This window comes from Enhydra lutris, unplaced genomic scaffold (assembly GCF_002288905.1).
Source record: "Enhydra lutris kenyoni isolate GAN:26980312 unplaced genomic scaffold, ASM228890v2 scaffoldscaffold22, whole genome shotgun sequence".
NCBI lineage: Eukaryota > Metazoa > Chordata > Mammalia > Carnivora > Mustelidae > Enhydra > Enhydra lutris.
Window position 1 is genome coordinate 40,480,317 of NW_019154106.1, and position 11,794 is coordinate 40,492,110.

Below are 11,794 nucleotides of genomic sequence, written 5' to 3' on the forward strand. Positions count from 1 at the left end.
CCTGGGCTAGTAATAAGTGCTCAATAAATGGTTGTCACTCTTATTGTTGATACTGTTATGATTTCATCGTGAAGGATGAACTAGAAAACGGGCTTTGGGTTTGTCTCTAGAAAGAGGGAGGAGAAGGAGTCTTGGCCGCGACTTCGGGAGATGCCCCAGTCTTGGCTGCGACTTGGGGAGATGCCCCAGAGAGAGGCTGCCCCTGGAGGTGGAGGACAGCAACCACAGAAGAAGGCAGGCCGTGTCCTCCGTCCTCCAGCTCTGCAGCCTAACAAAGAAAGGGCTTTAGGGGCTCAGCCAGGCCCTTCATGGATAGTGGCTGGGAATAGCCAATCGTGTTTACCCCCTCAGTTGCTGGGAACAATTGTCCCTCTCAGATGGCCTATTGTCTCCAGTAACACAGGCACATAACTCCCATTGGCGCTGATGGGATTATGCATTCCTATCGGGCAAGAAACAGAGCCCAGGCTTGGATAAGGGATGGGGGCGCAGTGGGTCCCCCTTGGTGACCTATCGCAATGTAGCTATTCGTTTGATTATCAGCTGAACACAGTGAGGCCTCTTTCAAGAGAAGTATTCAACCCTGAGCATGTGTAGCCTGGCTGTTTCTTGATAAATTTTCAGGGAGTAGACTAATTGCATCAAATTTGGGATGCAATAAAAAGGCTTCAAAATGCCAATGACATTAAATCTTGAATCAAAATGGCAGCTGATAATGGCTTTCCAAATGGCTGTGTTGTGTCTGTAGTCTTCAGTCTTTTTGCTCCCATCCCCCACAAGAATGTTGAAAAAACATTTGTAAATTGTTAGACGGATTATCTAGAAGATGTCATCACGCATGTACACAGTTTACTTTGTGTTAATGGAGAGGAGAAAACGCTGTATGTTTTCTAAGACGAAACAGAAGGAGGTATCATTGGAATAAATATTTCAGGTTGTGATTTAAAAAAATAAGTTTGGGGGCAACTGGTGGCTCAGTGAGTTGAGCCTCTGCCTTCGGCTCAGGTCATGATCTCAGGGTCCTGGGATCGAGCCCTGCATCAGGCTCTCTGCTCAGCAGGGAGCCTGCTTCTCCCTCTCTCTCTGCCTGCCTCTCTGCCTACTTGTGATTTCTCTCTCTGTCAATTAAATAAATAAAATCTTAAAAAAAAAATAAGTTTGAACAACCTTCATAGAATAAAGCACATCAAATAGAAAGGAGAGCACACATAAGTTTTACCCATGGATTTTACCAATATAGCTTGAAAGGAAATGGTAGTCTTGAAAAACATCCAAGTACCTTGAGAAGGTCAAGGTATCACCAACCCACACTGCTTTGTGCGTTCTGGATTCAAGGTCTCTCAACACAAGCTCAACAACTTTATTTCCAGCACCATGCTTTGCCTATAACAGGAACATGCACAATGCGGGGAAAGGCAGGAAGCTCTGAGTTTAAGGTGCCCTGTTAATCATTAAAGACGACTTACTCTTGGGGTGCCTGGGTGGCTCAGTCATTAGACATCTGCCTTCGGCTCAGGTCATGATTCCAAGGTCCGGTGATGGAGTCCCACATTGGGCTCCCTGCTCAGCAGGCAGCTTGCTTCTTCCTCTCCCCCTCCCCCTGCTTGTGTTCCCCCCTCGCTGTGTCTCTCTCTGTCAAATAAATAAATAAAATCTTTTTTAAAAATAAAAATAAAGAGATGACTTACTCCAAACTAACATTTCAACTTATCCCTTTTATACCTCAGGTGGTCTGAAATCCAAGGGCAAAACATCCTAGTAAGATTTGGGATGAGAGGGTCTACTTGTTGTCAGGTGGGAGCAGAGCCTATGTGAACCCTTCTGGATAGCTATCCTTCTTGGACAGATCAGTCTTGGAGAATAGAAAGACAAGCTGAACGTCTGGAAATTGATGCGCTCCAAACTATGCATGCATACTTAGCCCTGGAAAAGTCTTCACCCCAGCCTGAAGGTTAACTATCTCAATGAGACCCAGTACACAGAACTTGGAGAAACTTGTGACTTTTCAACAGTAAGGGTGCCTGGGTATCACAGAGACCCATACAGACTGGGGATGGGAGAGAGGGAATGAATGACAAATGACACAGGGCTCTTATATTACATTTTATTCATATATTTAGCAAATGAATACCCTTCTATCTGTCAGGCACTGTTCTAGATGTTGAGAATATTGTGTTGAACAAGACAACATCATTGATATAATGGCCTTAATTTCTAGTGGAAAGAAATTTTTTTAGGATTTATTTATTTGAGAGAGAAAGAGAGAGCACATGCAGGAGGGGCAGAGGGAGAGGGAGAGACAATCTCCCTCCCTACGTGGGGCTCGATGTCAATACACTGAGATCGCAACCTGAGCCAAAACCTAGAGTCAGATGCTTAACCAAGTGTGTCACCCAGGTGCCCTGGAAAGATACATTTAAAAAAAGATACATTTTTAAAAATGTCAGTATCTTAGTGGTGAATTGACACTATAGTTTTGCAAGTTTTGACACTTGGGGGAAACTGGATAAAGGGTAAACAAGATCTCCCTGTATTATTTCTTACAGCAGCATGTGAATTATTTCAAAATAAAAAGTTTAATTAGAAAATGGTCGACAAAACCATAAGTGACTCTTAATCTCACAAAACAAACTGAGGGTTGATGGGGGGAGAGGGGTTGGGGGGGGTTATGGACATTGGGGAGGGTATGTGCTATGGTGAGTGCTGTGAAGTGTGTAAACCTGGCGATTCACAGACCTGTACCCCTGGGGATAAAAATATATGTTTATAAAAAATAAAAAAAAAAGAAAATGGTCGACATTACATAAATAAAACACAAACAAACATGCACTATGACATGAAGCATAAGTATAAATAAGAATGCTGTAATTTGAAAATAAAACAGAGGACTGCACTAGGACATGAACGGTGAGCTTCCAAAGTTTGATTGGCCAGGAGAGACCATGCAGAAAAGGTCAGGGTTAAGCTGAAAGATAGACATGTGCCATGTGGGCCAGGCCACTCCAGAGAAGTCACAGCTTGGCTCGGTTCCTGGGCCTTTACCTGGGATCTTCCAATGTCAATGATATTTAGATATGGTAACCAAAAAGCAAAGAGGGTCCTGGGATCAAGTCCCACATCGGGCTCTCTGCTCAGCAGGGAGCCTGCTTCCCTCCCTCTCTCTGCCTGCCTCTCTGTTTACTTGTGATCTCTCTCTGTCAAATAAATAAATAAAATCTTTTAAAAAAAAAAAAGCAAAGAGGGATTCTTCAATGGGCTGAGATGCTTTATAATTTTTCTCATCAAACCTACCGCTGAGCACAAATGTTGCAGAAGGGACAGTGAGGTAAGGGTCTGGGTTCTGGCCCCTTCCCTGAGAAGCCTCGAAACTTCACCAAGTTACTCATTCCTCTGGAACTCAGGTGCTTTCCCTGCAAAATGCAACCTCCAGGCCAGTTCTGTCACATACCTTTTCCCTCTCAATCCTCACAGCACCCCATGAGGGAGGTGCTATCATTATTTCCACATACCCACAGACATAGAATTGCCAAGGCCACATAAAAAAATGGCAAAGTCAGGACTTGAACCCAGCTCAGTTTGACTTGAATAAGGCGCTTGGACTAGATCTGATATAGCTGGGAGTTTGCATCCAGAGCTCAAGAAAGCCAGGCTGGAGATGGATGGTAAATGCGACCGTATCCAGAATTCACTAAAGAGCAGGAGGAAAAGAGGGCATCCACTTGCTAGCGGCTGACACGTGACCCCTTCTAAAGCTCCAGAATGTAACCACTGGCCTCAATGGCTTCGCCAGCAGAAGCCAAGCAGCAGGAGGGGTGAGGTGCATGGAGAGAAAGGGCATTTGGGCGATGGGTGTGAATCCGGGCTCCACTATTTATCAGGTTGGGTGCCTTGGGTGAGTCACTTACTCTCCCTGAGTCCCCTGTCCTCAGCTGTAAAATGGGGGTGACAAATAGACCTAATTATAAACCTGCCCCATGAAGTTTTGGGAGGTTGGCTTAGAACATCAGTTGGCACCATCTGGATAGTCTCTCCTCATGTTGGATGCTCTTATTATGATTAATATTATACGTTGTCGGTACTGTTGCTGTTCTTATCGGGTGGGTGAAAATTAAATAAATACCGTATGAAGCAGCACCCACACTAGCATCCTTACAAGGTTCTATGGGCTTTTATTTTCTTTAACTTGGAAATTTTCGGGTTTTTTTTTTCCAGCCTTATTGAGCTAAAATAGACATTTACCATTGTCTAAGTTTAAGGAGTACAATGTAATTATTTGATATCTGTGTGTATTGCCACATGATACCAGCATAAGTCCACTTAGCATCTCCATCATCTCACGTGGTGACATTTTGCATGTGTGTGTGGTGAGATCTGCTCTCTTCATAGCTAATACACAGTACCGCATTGTTACCTGTAGTCACCACCTTGTCCGTCACATCCCCAGGACTTTCTCATCTTAGAACTGGAAGTTCATACGCTCTGACCCCTTTCATTCACTTATTCCCCTCATCCCCCCATCCCCCACCCCCCATCCCCCACTTCTGGTAACCACCAGTCTGTGCTCAATCTCTACAAGTTTGGTTTCTACAGATCCCACATGTGAGTGAAATCATAAAGTATTAGTATTTGTCTGACTTCCTTCACTTAGCATAATGCTCTCAAGGTCCATCCATGGTATTACAAATGGCAGGATTTCCTTCTTTTTTATGGCCAAATAATTTTCCAGAGAGTGTGTGTGTGTGTGTGTGTGTGTGTGTGTGTGTGTGTGTGTACCACATTTTCTTTACCTATTCATCAATAAACACTTGGGCTGTTTCCATATTGTAAACAATGTTGCAGTGAACATGGGAGAGCAGACATCCTTTCAAGTAAGGGTCTTCATTCCCTTTGGATAAACACCCAAGAATGGAGTCACTCAGTCATTCATTAGTTCTATTTCTAATTTTTTTGAGGGACTTCTGTACTGTTTTCCATAGTGGCTGCCCCAATTTACATCCCCACCAATGGTGCAAAGTGTTCCCTTTTCTCCACATCATCACCAGCGCTCATTATCTCTTGTCTTTTTGTGAATAGCCATTTTAACAGGTGTGAGGTGATAGCTCATTGTGGTTTTGATTTGCATTTCCCTGATGGCTAGTGTTGTTGGTCCACTGGCTTTTTTCTTCAACACAAATGAGAAGTTGTTACTAGACCCCTAGGGACTCCTTTTAAAATCTCCTTCCCACCATGAAACTTGCAATTTGAAAGCCATTGTCTCCTATAACAAGTCAATTTTTGAAAGGTAATTAATTAATGTTTCTATTTTTCATTAATCAAGGCTCTGTACGATTGCCAGTCCAAACTCCTGCTCTCCAGGAAATAATCAGTTTCCATGCTCGCCAGTTATAATTCTTGTCAAAAGCAAAGACATTTGTGCCCAAGTTCACGTCCCTACAATCTGACTAGGATGAAGTAGAAGATACCAGCTGGGCTTTGGGGAATTCTGAAAAGGGCTCCCAGGAGCCACTGCCATCATCCTAAAGCCCAAGGACATTAACCTGAAAACATGGGATAACCTCAGACCTCAATTCCTAGAATCCAGGTCAAGGCCAAGGCTAGGGATCACATCTAGATTCTGCCACTAACTGCATGTAAGACCTGGGAGAGGTCACTTAACTCTTCCATGGTTTAGTTGGAATACCATCGACCTTGGAAGGTGCACAAGGGTTAGTAGTAGGTACTGAACAAATATCAAATCTCTAATTTGTTTCCCAAACTTTAGTGAGTGTTACGACAACTGGAGGATCTTGTCAAAATGCAGATCCTTTCCATGTATGGGCTGGGGACAGAGATTTTATAGTTGTAACATGAACCCAAGTGAGCTAATGGTACCTCTGATCCCTGGACCACAGCTAGAGTAGTAAGGGTCTAACACACCCTCCAGAGGGGGCCTTGAAAGACAGGTCAGAGGAGTTGGATCTAGGAGATCCTAGCTCTAAAGCAGCCAGCATGGTGCAGTGAACAGAAAGAGGTCGTTGACACTGAACAGACCTTGATTTTAATACCAGTGGACCTCTTGGCATCTGGGTCACATTAGGGAAGTTGGTTAATTTCACCAAGACTTGGCTTTCTCTTTTGGAGACTGGAGACAAAACTGTCTATACCTCATTAGATGGCTTGATATAGTACCAGGCACCATGCACATAGAGCCCCTAACGTAGGACTTGGCACATAATAGAAGCCCAGAAAATGTTAGTCTCTACTGATTGCCTAATCTTCAACTACTGGCATTTGTGACCTGAATCAGGCTACTTAACATTTCTTGCCCTGGGGTTGGAGCCTGTGAGCTACCCTGCCAGCTTTTCTGCTTCTGTTTTCCTAGTTATGGTCCTGGGTCCTAATATATCTGTGACCACTGCCTCTGGTCATTCCTCAAAGTAAGTATCAAGGGGTTAATACTCTTGACCTCAGGGGCACATATGTTGTGTGCTTGCCTGGGGCCCAGCTGAGCAGCAAGAAGATGGATCTCCATGTTGTTGGGAGTTGAGAACCCTAATTCTCAAACCCCTGGTTTGGGCCCATTGTACCCTAAATGTCAATATGGAATGGAGTTTGGCTCAGAAATGATGAGCCTTGATGATCAAAGGAGGTGGATGAAACTGCTGAGATATAATTTATTAATAAGAGATAAAGAGAATGTTAATTAGGGCAGAGCTTGCAAGACGGCAAATTCCCAAAGTAAAACTTTAAGGAATGCTCAAATGATTACCATTTTAATTAAAAGTATATCACCCATGCAAATGACAAGCCACCCCTTCTCCGGGGGTGCAAGCCATCTGAAATGCAGATCTAGCTGCATCTTCCAGGGGGCCAGAGGCTCTCAGCTGCTCAGCTTAGGCTGAGTTGTAGTCCCCACCTGGTCCTCACCTAGGTGTCTATTACCTGTCAGGAGTGGGGGCTCCTCCTCTATGCCCTGTGCCCTTTCTTTGAGGGGTGAAGTATGGCCATATCTCCCGCCACTATAGTTTGCTATAGTAGATGCTCCAGGACCTAGGATGCACACAACCTCCCCTCACCTCCCTTTTCCTTCCAGCAACCTCCTACCAGTTCTCCCTGGTTCCCATCTCACCTGCTGTTCCCACCGCTGCCTGAGCCATCTTGCTAAGATGCTAATCTATCATGTCCCTTGCCCATTTGGAAAACCTCCAATATGTCCTTGTTAACCACACCAGGAGGAATAGCAAGGAGCTCCCGAGTCCTTACTGTGCGCCAGGCACTGCACTAAGCACTCATTTTACTTTCACAACAACTCAACAAGATGAATGTGAGTCCCACTTCAAAAATGAGAAAATAGAGGTTAAAAGATGTGACATTTCTGGGACAGTCACAGAGTTCGGTCGTGTCAGAGTAAGGATTTGAACCAAGGTCTGAAATGAACTTCAAAGCCTACGTTCTTAAGCGTTAGCTTATGCTGCCTTGGTGGCTCCTTTTTGCTATGGGTAGGGTCACAGTATCCTCATATGGGAGTCGGGGCCTCTCACAGTTGGCCTCAAGTACTCCACACCCTCACCTTCCCCCACCCTCATATCAGGCATCAGATGGTTACTCTTCCAGCACAGAGCTTTGTGCTATGTTCCTTCCCTGTCCCCTGGGCGTCTCCCATGACCCTCTGTACCCCCGTGACTGTGTGGGTGCTGTGCATTCCCCCTTTCCCTCTAACTACCTCCCCAGAGATCTTTTCTCACCTGCCAAGCAGGTTTATCTGTTGTTCCCTTTCCATGCCCCCAGACCTCCCTATCCTCACTTCATTGCTCTCCCTCCACGAGGCACCTAGTTCCCAGGAGGCGGGCACTGTGTTCTTCACCTTGACACCCTCAGCCCCTAGCACAGTGCCTGGCACAGAGGAGATGTTCAGTAAGTGCTTTCCCAAACCGTTCAACCCACAATGAGCCATGCACCGCAGCTGGCACTGCGGATACAGCAAGGAACAGACTAGCCCAGGTCTCTGTCCTTGGGAAGCTTACAGTCTAGTGGGGGAGGAATGCAAGAAACAAATAAGCAAATTAATAAACAAGATGATACCAGAGGGTGGAAAATGCTCAGGCAGAGAGCTACAGTAAGTTGTAACAGGAATGACCATCAACGAGGGTCCACAAGATGGTGCAACATGAGTAGAGATGAATGATGAGAAGGAGATGCATGGCTGGGGAGGTCAACAAGTGCAAATGTCCTGAGGTGGGAACACATTTGGTGTGCCGGACGATAAGCAGAAGGTACCTGGCAGGGATGGAGAGGCGTGAGAGAAAGCACCAGTCCCAGAGAAGGTTTCACTGTGAGGTGGCTCCGGGGGACAATTGTTAAAAGGACAGGGAGAACCTGGTTACACTGGAACCCAGCTTTCACCCAGCCCTGTGGTCACACGCCACATGCAGAATTCTCAGGAAGTCCCCAGGACAGGCAAGCAAGCAGGTAGCTGATGATCTTTTTAGGAGGGTGAGGAAATTGTTCACATCAATGGTTCTTAATGCTGGGGAAGGGGCTGGTGCAGTTTTGCTCCTCAGGGAACATTCGGCAATGTCTGAAGATATTTTTGGTTGTCCCATCTGGGGCGGAGGTGGGGTGCTACCAGCGCCTAGTGGGTAGAGTTGAGGGGTGCTGCAGAACATCCTACAATGCCCAGGACTGTCCCCCAGTGCCAAGATTTACACTACAACCCTCACTGAAGGGCTGACAGCAACTGACTCTGGTCAGCTCTGTGACTAGGCCTAGGCCAACAGCCAGCTCTGTCTGTCCCCTCACTCAAACTCACCCCAATCTACTTTTTCCCTCCCACCTCCTGCTCAAGGAATCTTCTCATGGCAACAGAGAACACCAAGCAACCTTTGCCAACCCCTCTCTGATCAAGGGAACACCATTCAGCACCACTCTCTGTGGACACCAGCCCTCGACATGCAAAAACGTGGTCTAAGAGAGCACTGGACTCTGAGCCCACAGGATTCGGTATGAGTTACCTCCACACCCAGTGCCAGCTGTCTCTCTCTCTCTCTCTTGACCTTTCCAGGAGACACTCCATTTCCCATAAGCGCATGGCAGGCCCTGAAACAAATTACCTTCCCCATTTCTGTGTGCCAATACCCTGAAGTTCATTTGTCATATTACGGGAAGGGGCTGCCTATGGGCTCTGACCGGGGCGCGACGAAGTTTAGTTTGAGAATTATGTGTCAGTGCCACACATCAGAGACAGGGGGCTTGGTGGAATCTAGAGCCCTAGGCTTTATTTTTTTTTTTAAGATGCTATTAATTTATTTGAGAGAGAGAAACAGACTCACTCCCTTCTCCTGAGGGGGGACCCCTATGCAGGGCTTGATCTCATGACCTTGGGATCATGACCTGAGCTGAAAGCAGATGCTTAACTGACTGAGCCACCCAGGTGCCCCTGGAGCCCTTTAACTACCCTGCTTTGCAGCCTGGCTCTACCACCAGGAATGGCCTGAGTGCTTCACCTCTGCTACCTTGTTTATGAAATGGGACTAATAATACACGTCCTCTGAATGATCTTTATATATATACTATATGTACATATAGTATAAATATTACATCATATATATATATATACACACACACACATATATATACTGTAGAAGAGTAAAATATTTTTATATTTTATTTCTTTTAGAAAAACAGATGCCTGATAGAGGCTGTGTCCAAGTCTTGAAGGGATCCAACCTGGGCAAGGTTTTTCAGAACCAGCATGCTCCACTTTTGTAGAACAGCTTGAGAACAACAGCCGCCCCTGAAGACCGCATTAATACCCACAAGACAGGTTGCAGAGCCGGCATCACACACCTGGAAAGCGCATGCAGCAGACCTGGCGGATCTTCCAGGCCAGAGAAGTCGCCTCAAAGGAAGGGAGCCAGTGCATCCGGGCATGCGGTGAGGCAGGATGGGTGAAAGTGGGGCCAGGGAGAGCGAGGGCTAACTCTGTTGGCTACAGAGGGTACGGGGCCCACACATCAGGGCTCCTGGGGTGAAGTGCAGGTACTGTAGACTCAGATGGCCCCTGGCAATGAACTGAGCGAGGTACAGTGCCAGGCAGAGGACTACCGGGGCTCGGAGCTCCACTAACATGTTCTCGGCCATCTTCGTGTTTGCCTTAGCCAACTCTGGCCGTAGTGCTTGAGGAATTTCAGGATCATAGTGGATGCCATTCAAAGCATTCTTTGCAACTTCTGCTTCGGAGCAACTGTCAAAACTGACAAAACCTACGGACTGCTTAGATGTCAGCTTTCTAAGAGAACCCCCGTGGCCCTTCAATGGTCTGAAAAGCAGCTAGAGCTCCCGAAATGTGATACCCAGAGGGAGACCGCTGACAAACAGGGTCCAGACACGTTTTTGGGTTCTGGGCCCTCTGACCTTCCTCAAGATGACTAAATCATTGTTTATGATGATTAACACTTATATAAATCGCCTCTCAGACGCTCAAAGTGCTGCAGCTAGTGTTGATTTCACAATGCTGGAGCGGGAACAGGGCTCAGGGGTTCCTGTGTCCAATCTTCGTTTGTAGGTGCAGGAACGGAGGTCCAGAAAAAGAAGAGACTGTCTTGTTTTCTGGGTTTGAGGAGGGTAGAGCAGACATCAGAGGCATGTATTGCTGATGAGGAAACTGAGGCCAAGCCTGACCCCAGGTGAGCCTTCCTGGATGGCACTGAGTAGCAGGTGCTGGGTTATGTCGTGTGTTGTATCCGGGGCCTTGACTCTGAGCTTCACACCCTCAGACTGAAGCCTCTCCCCGGGATGCTCTCAGTGGCATCTGCCTATGAAGAAGAGGTTTACCTGCCTGACTTTGCATTTGGCTGGACGGGATGCGCATACACCTGTTTGAAACATGGCTGCCCAGTGGGCGGAGTCTTTTTACTTCCCTTTCTCGTCTCTCTGGGTTCCATCACTCCCCCAGTGATTTCATTACCTTCCATCACCTTTAGTACCATCTCTACAATGGAAACTCCCACACTCACTATATCCTGTTGATTCCAAGACACATTTTAATATCTTTGAAGTTGGGATGTGCCCTAGTTTAAGCAGTGTGTTTTCATAGTAGTACATAAAATAACAGCGGTCTCCCAATCGGTGGCATCTTCTATCTGATGAAATATGGTATGTATTTACTGCAGAACACCCTCTGAATTCCAGACTCATAAATCACAATGGTTTTTCAACATCTCCCTTTGGGATGGGGAATAAACACCTCCAACACAAATCATAAAATTGAATTCCTGACCTTCTGGCCTGCCCCATCTCAGCAACCGGCAATTCCACCCCTGCGGTCATTCAGGCCAAAGTCTGGGAGTCACCCTTGACCCCCACTTTCTTTCCCAATCTACCTCCAATCTATCAACAAGTTTCACTGAGTCACTTCAGAATAAATCCTGAATCTACCCACCTCCCACTGACCCACCACCACTGCCCTGATCCAAGCCACGCCGGTCCCTTACCTGGATTCTAGCAATCACCCACCCTCGATCCCGGAACTGCCTGCCCCCTGCAGTCTCCACTCAGGGAGCAGCCAGAGGGGGCCTGTGGTTAAGACAGTCTCCCCGACCCCCCGAGCTCCCTGACCCCTGCCTCACTACCCTGTTTAATTTTTAAAATAACTTATAATTAGCCGAAATTGTACATAGCTACCGCTCTCTGCATTTATTGTCTATTTTCTTCAGCAGAATGTGAGCCCCGTGAAGGCATGGATTTTTGTCTCTCCTGTTTAGTGCCTAATCCCTACCCTCTGGACCAATGCCTGGCATGTAGCAGGTACTCCGTA

The 11,794-nt window shown here is 46.5% G+C and overlaps 1 pseudogene; it reads right to left on the reverse strand.

Annotated features, from left to right (window-relative positions):
- Window positions 1-9,817: 9,817 nt before the first annotated feature.
- On the reverse strand, window positions 9,818-10,967 carry LOC111149937 (annotated as a pseudogene).
- Window positions 10,968-11,794: the final 827 nt, after the last annotated feature.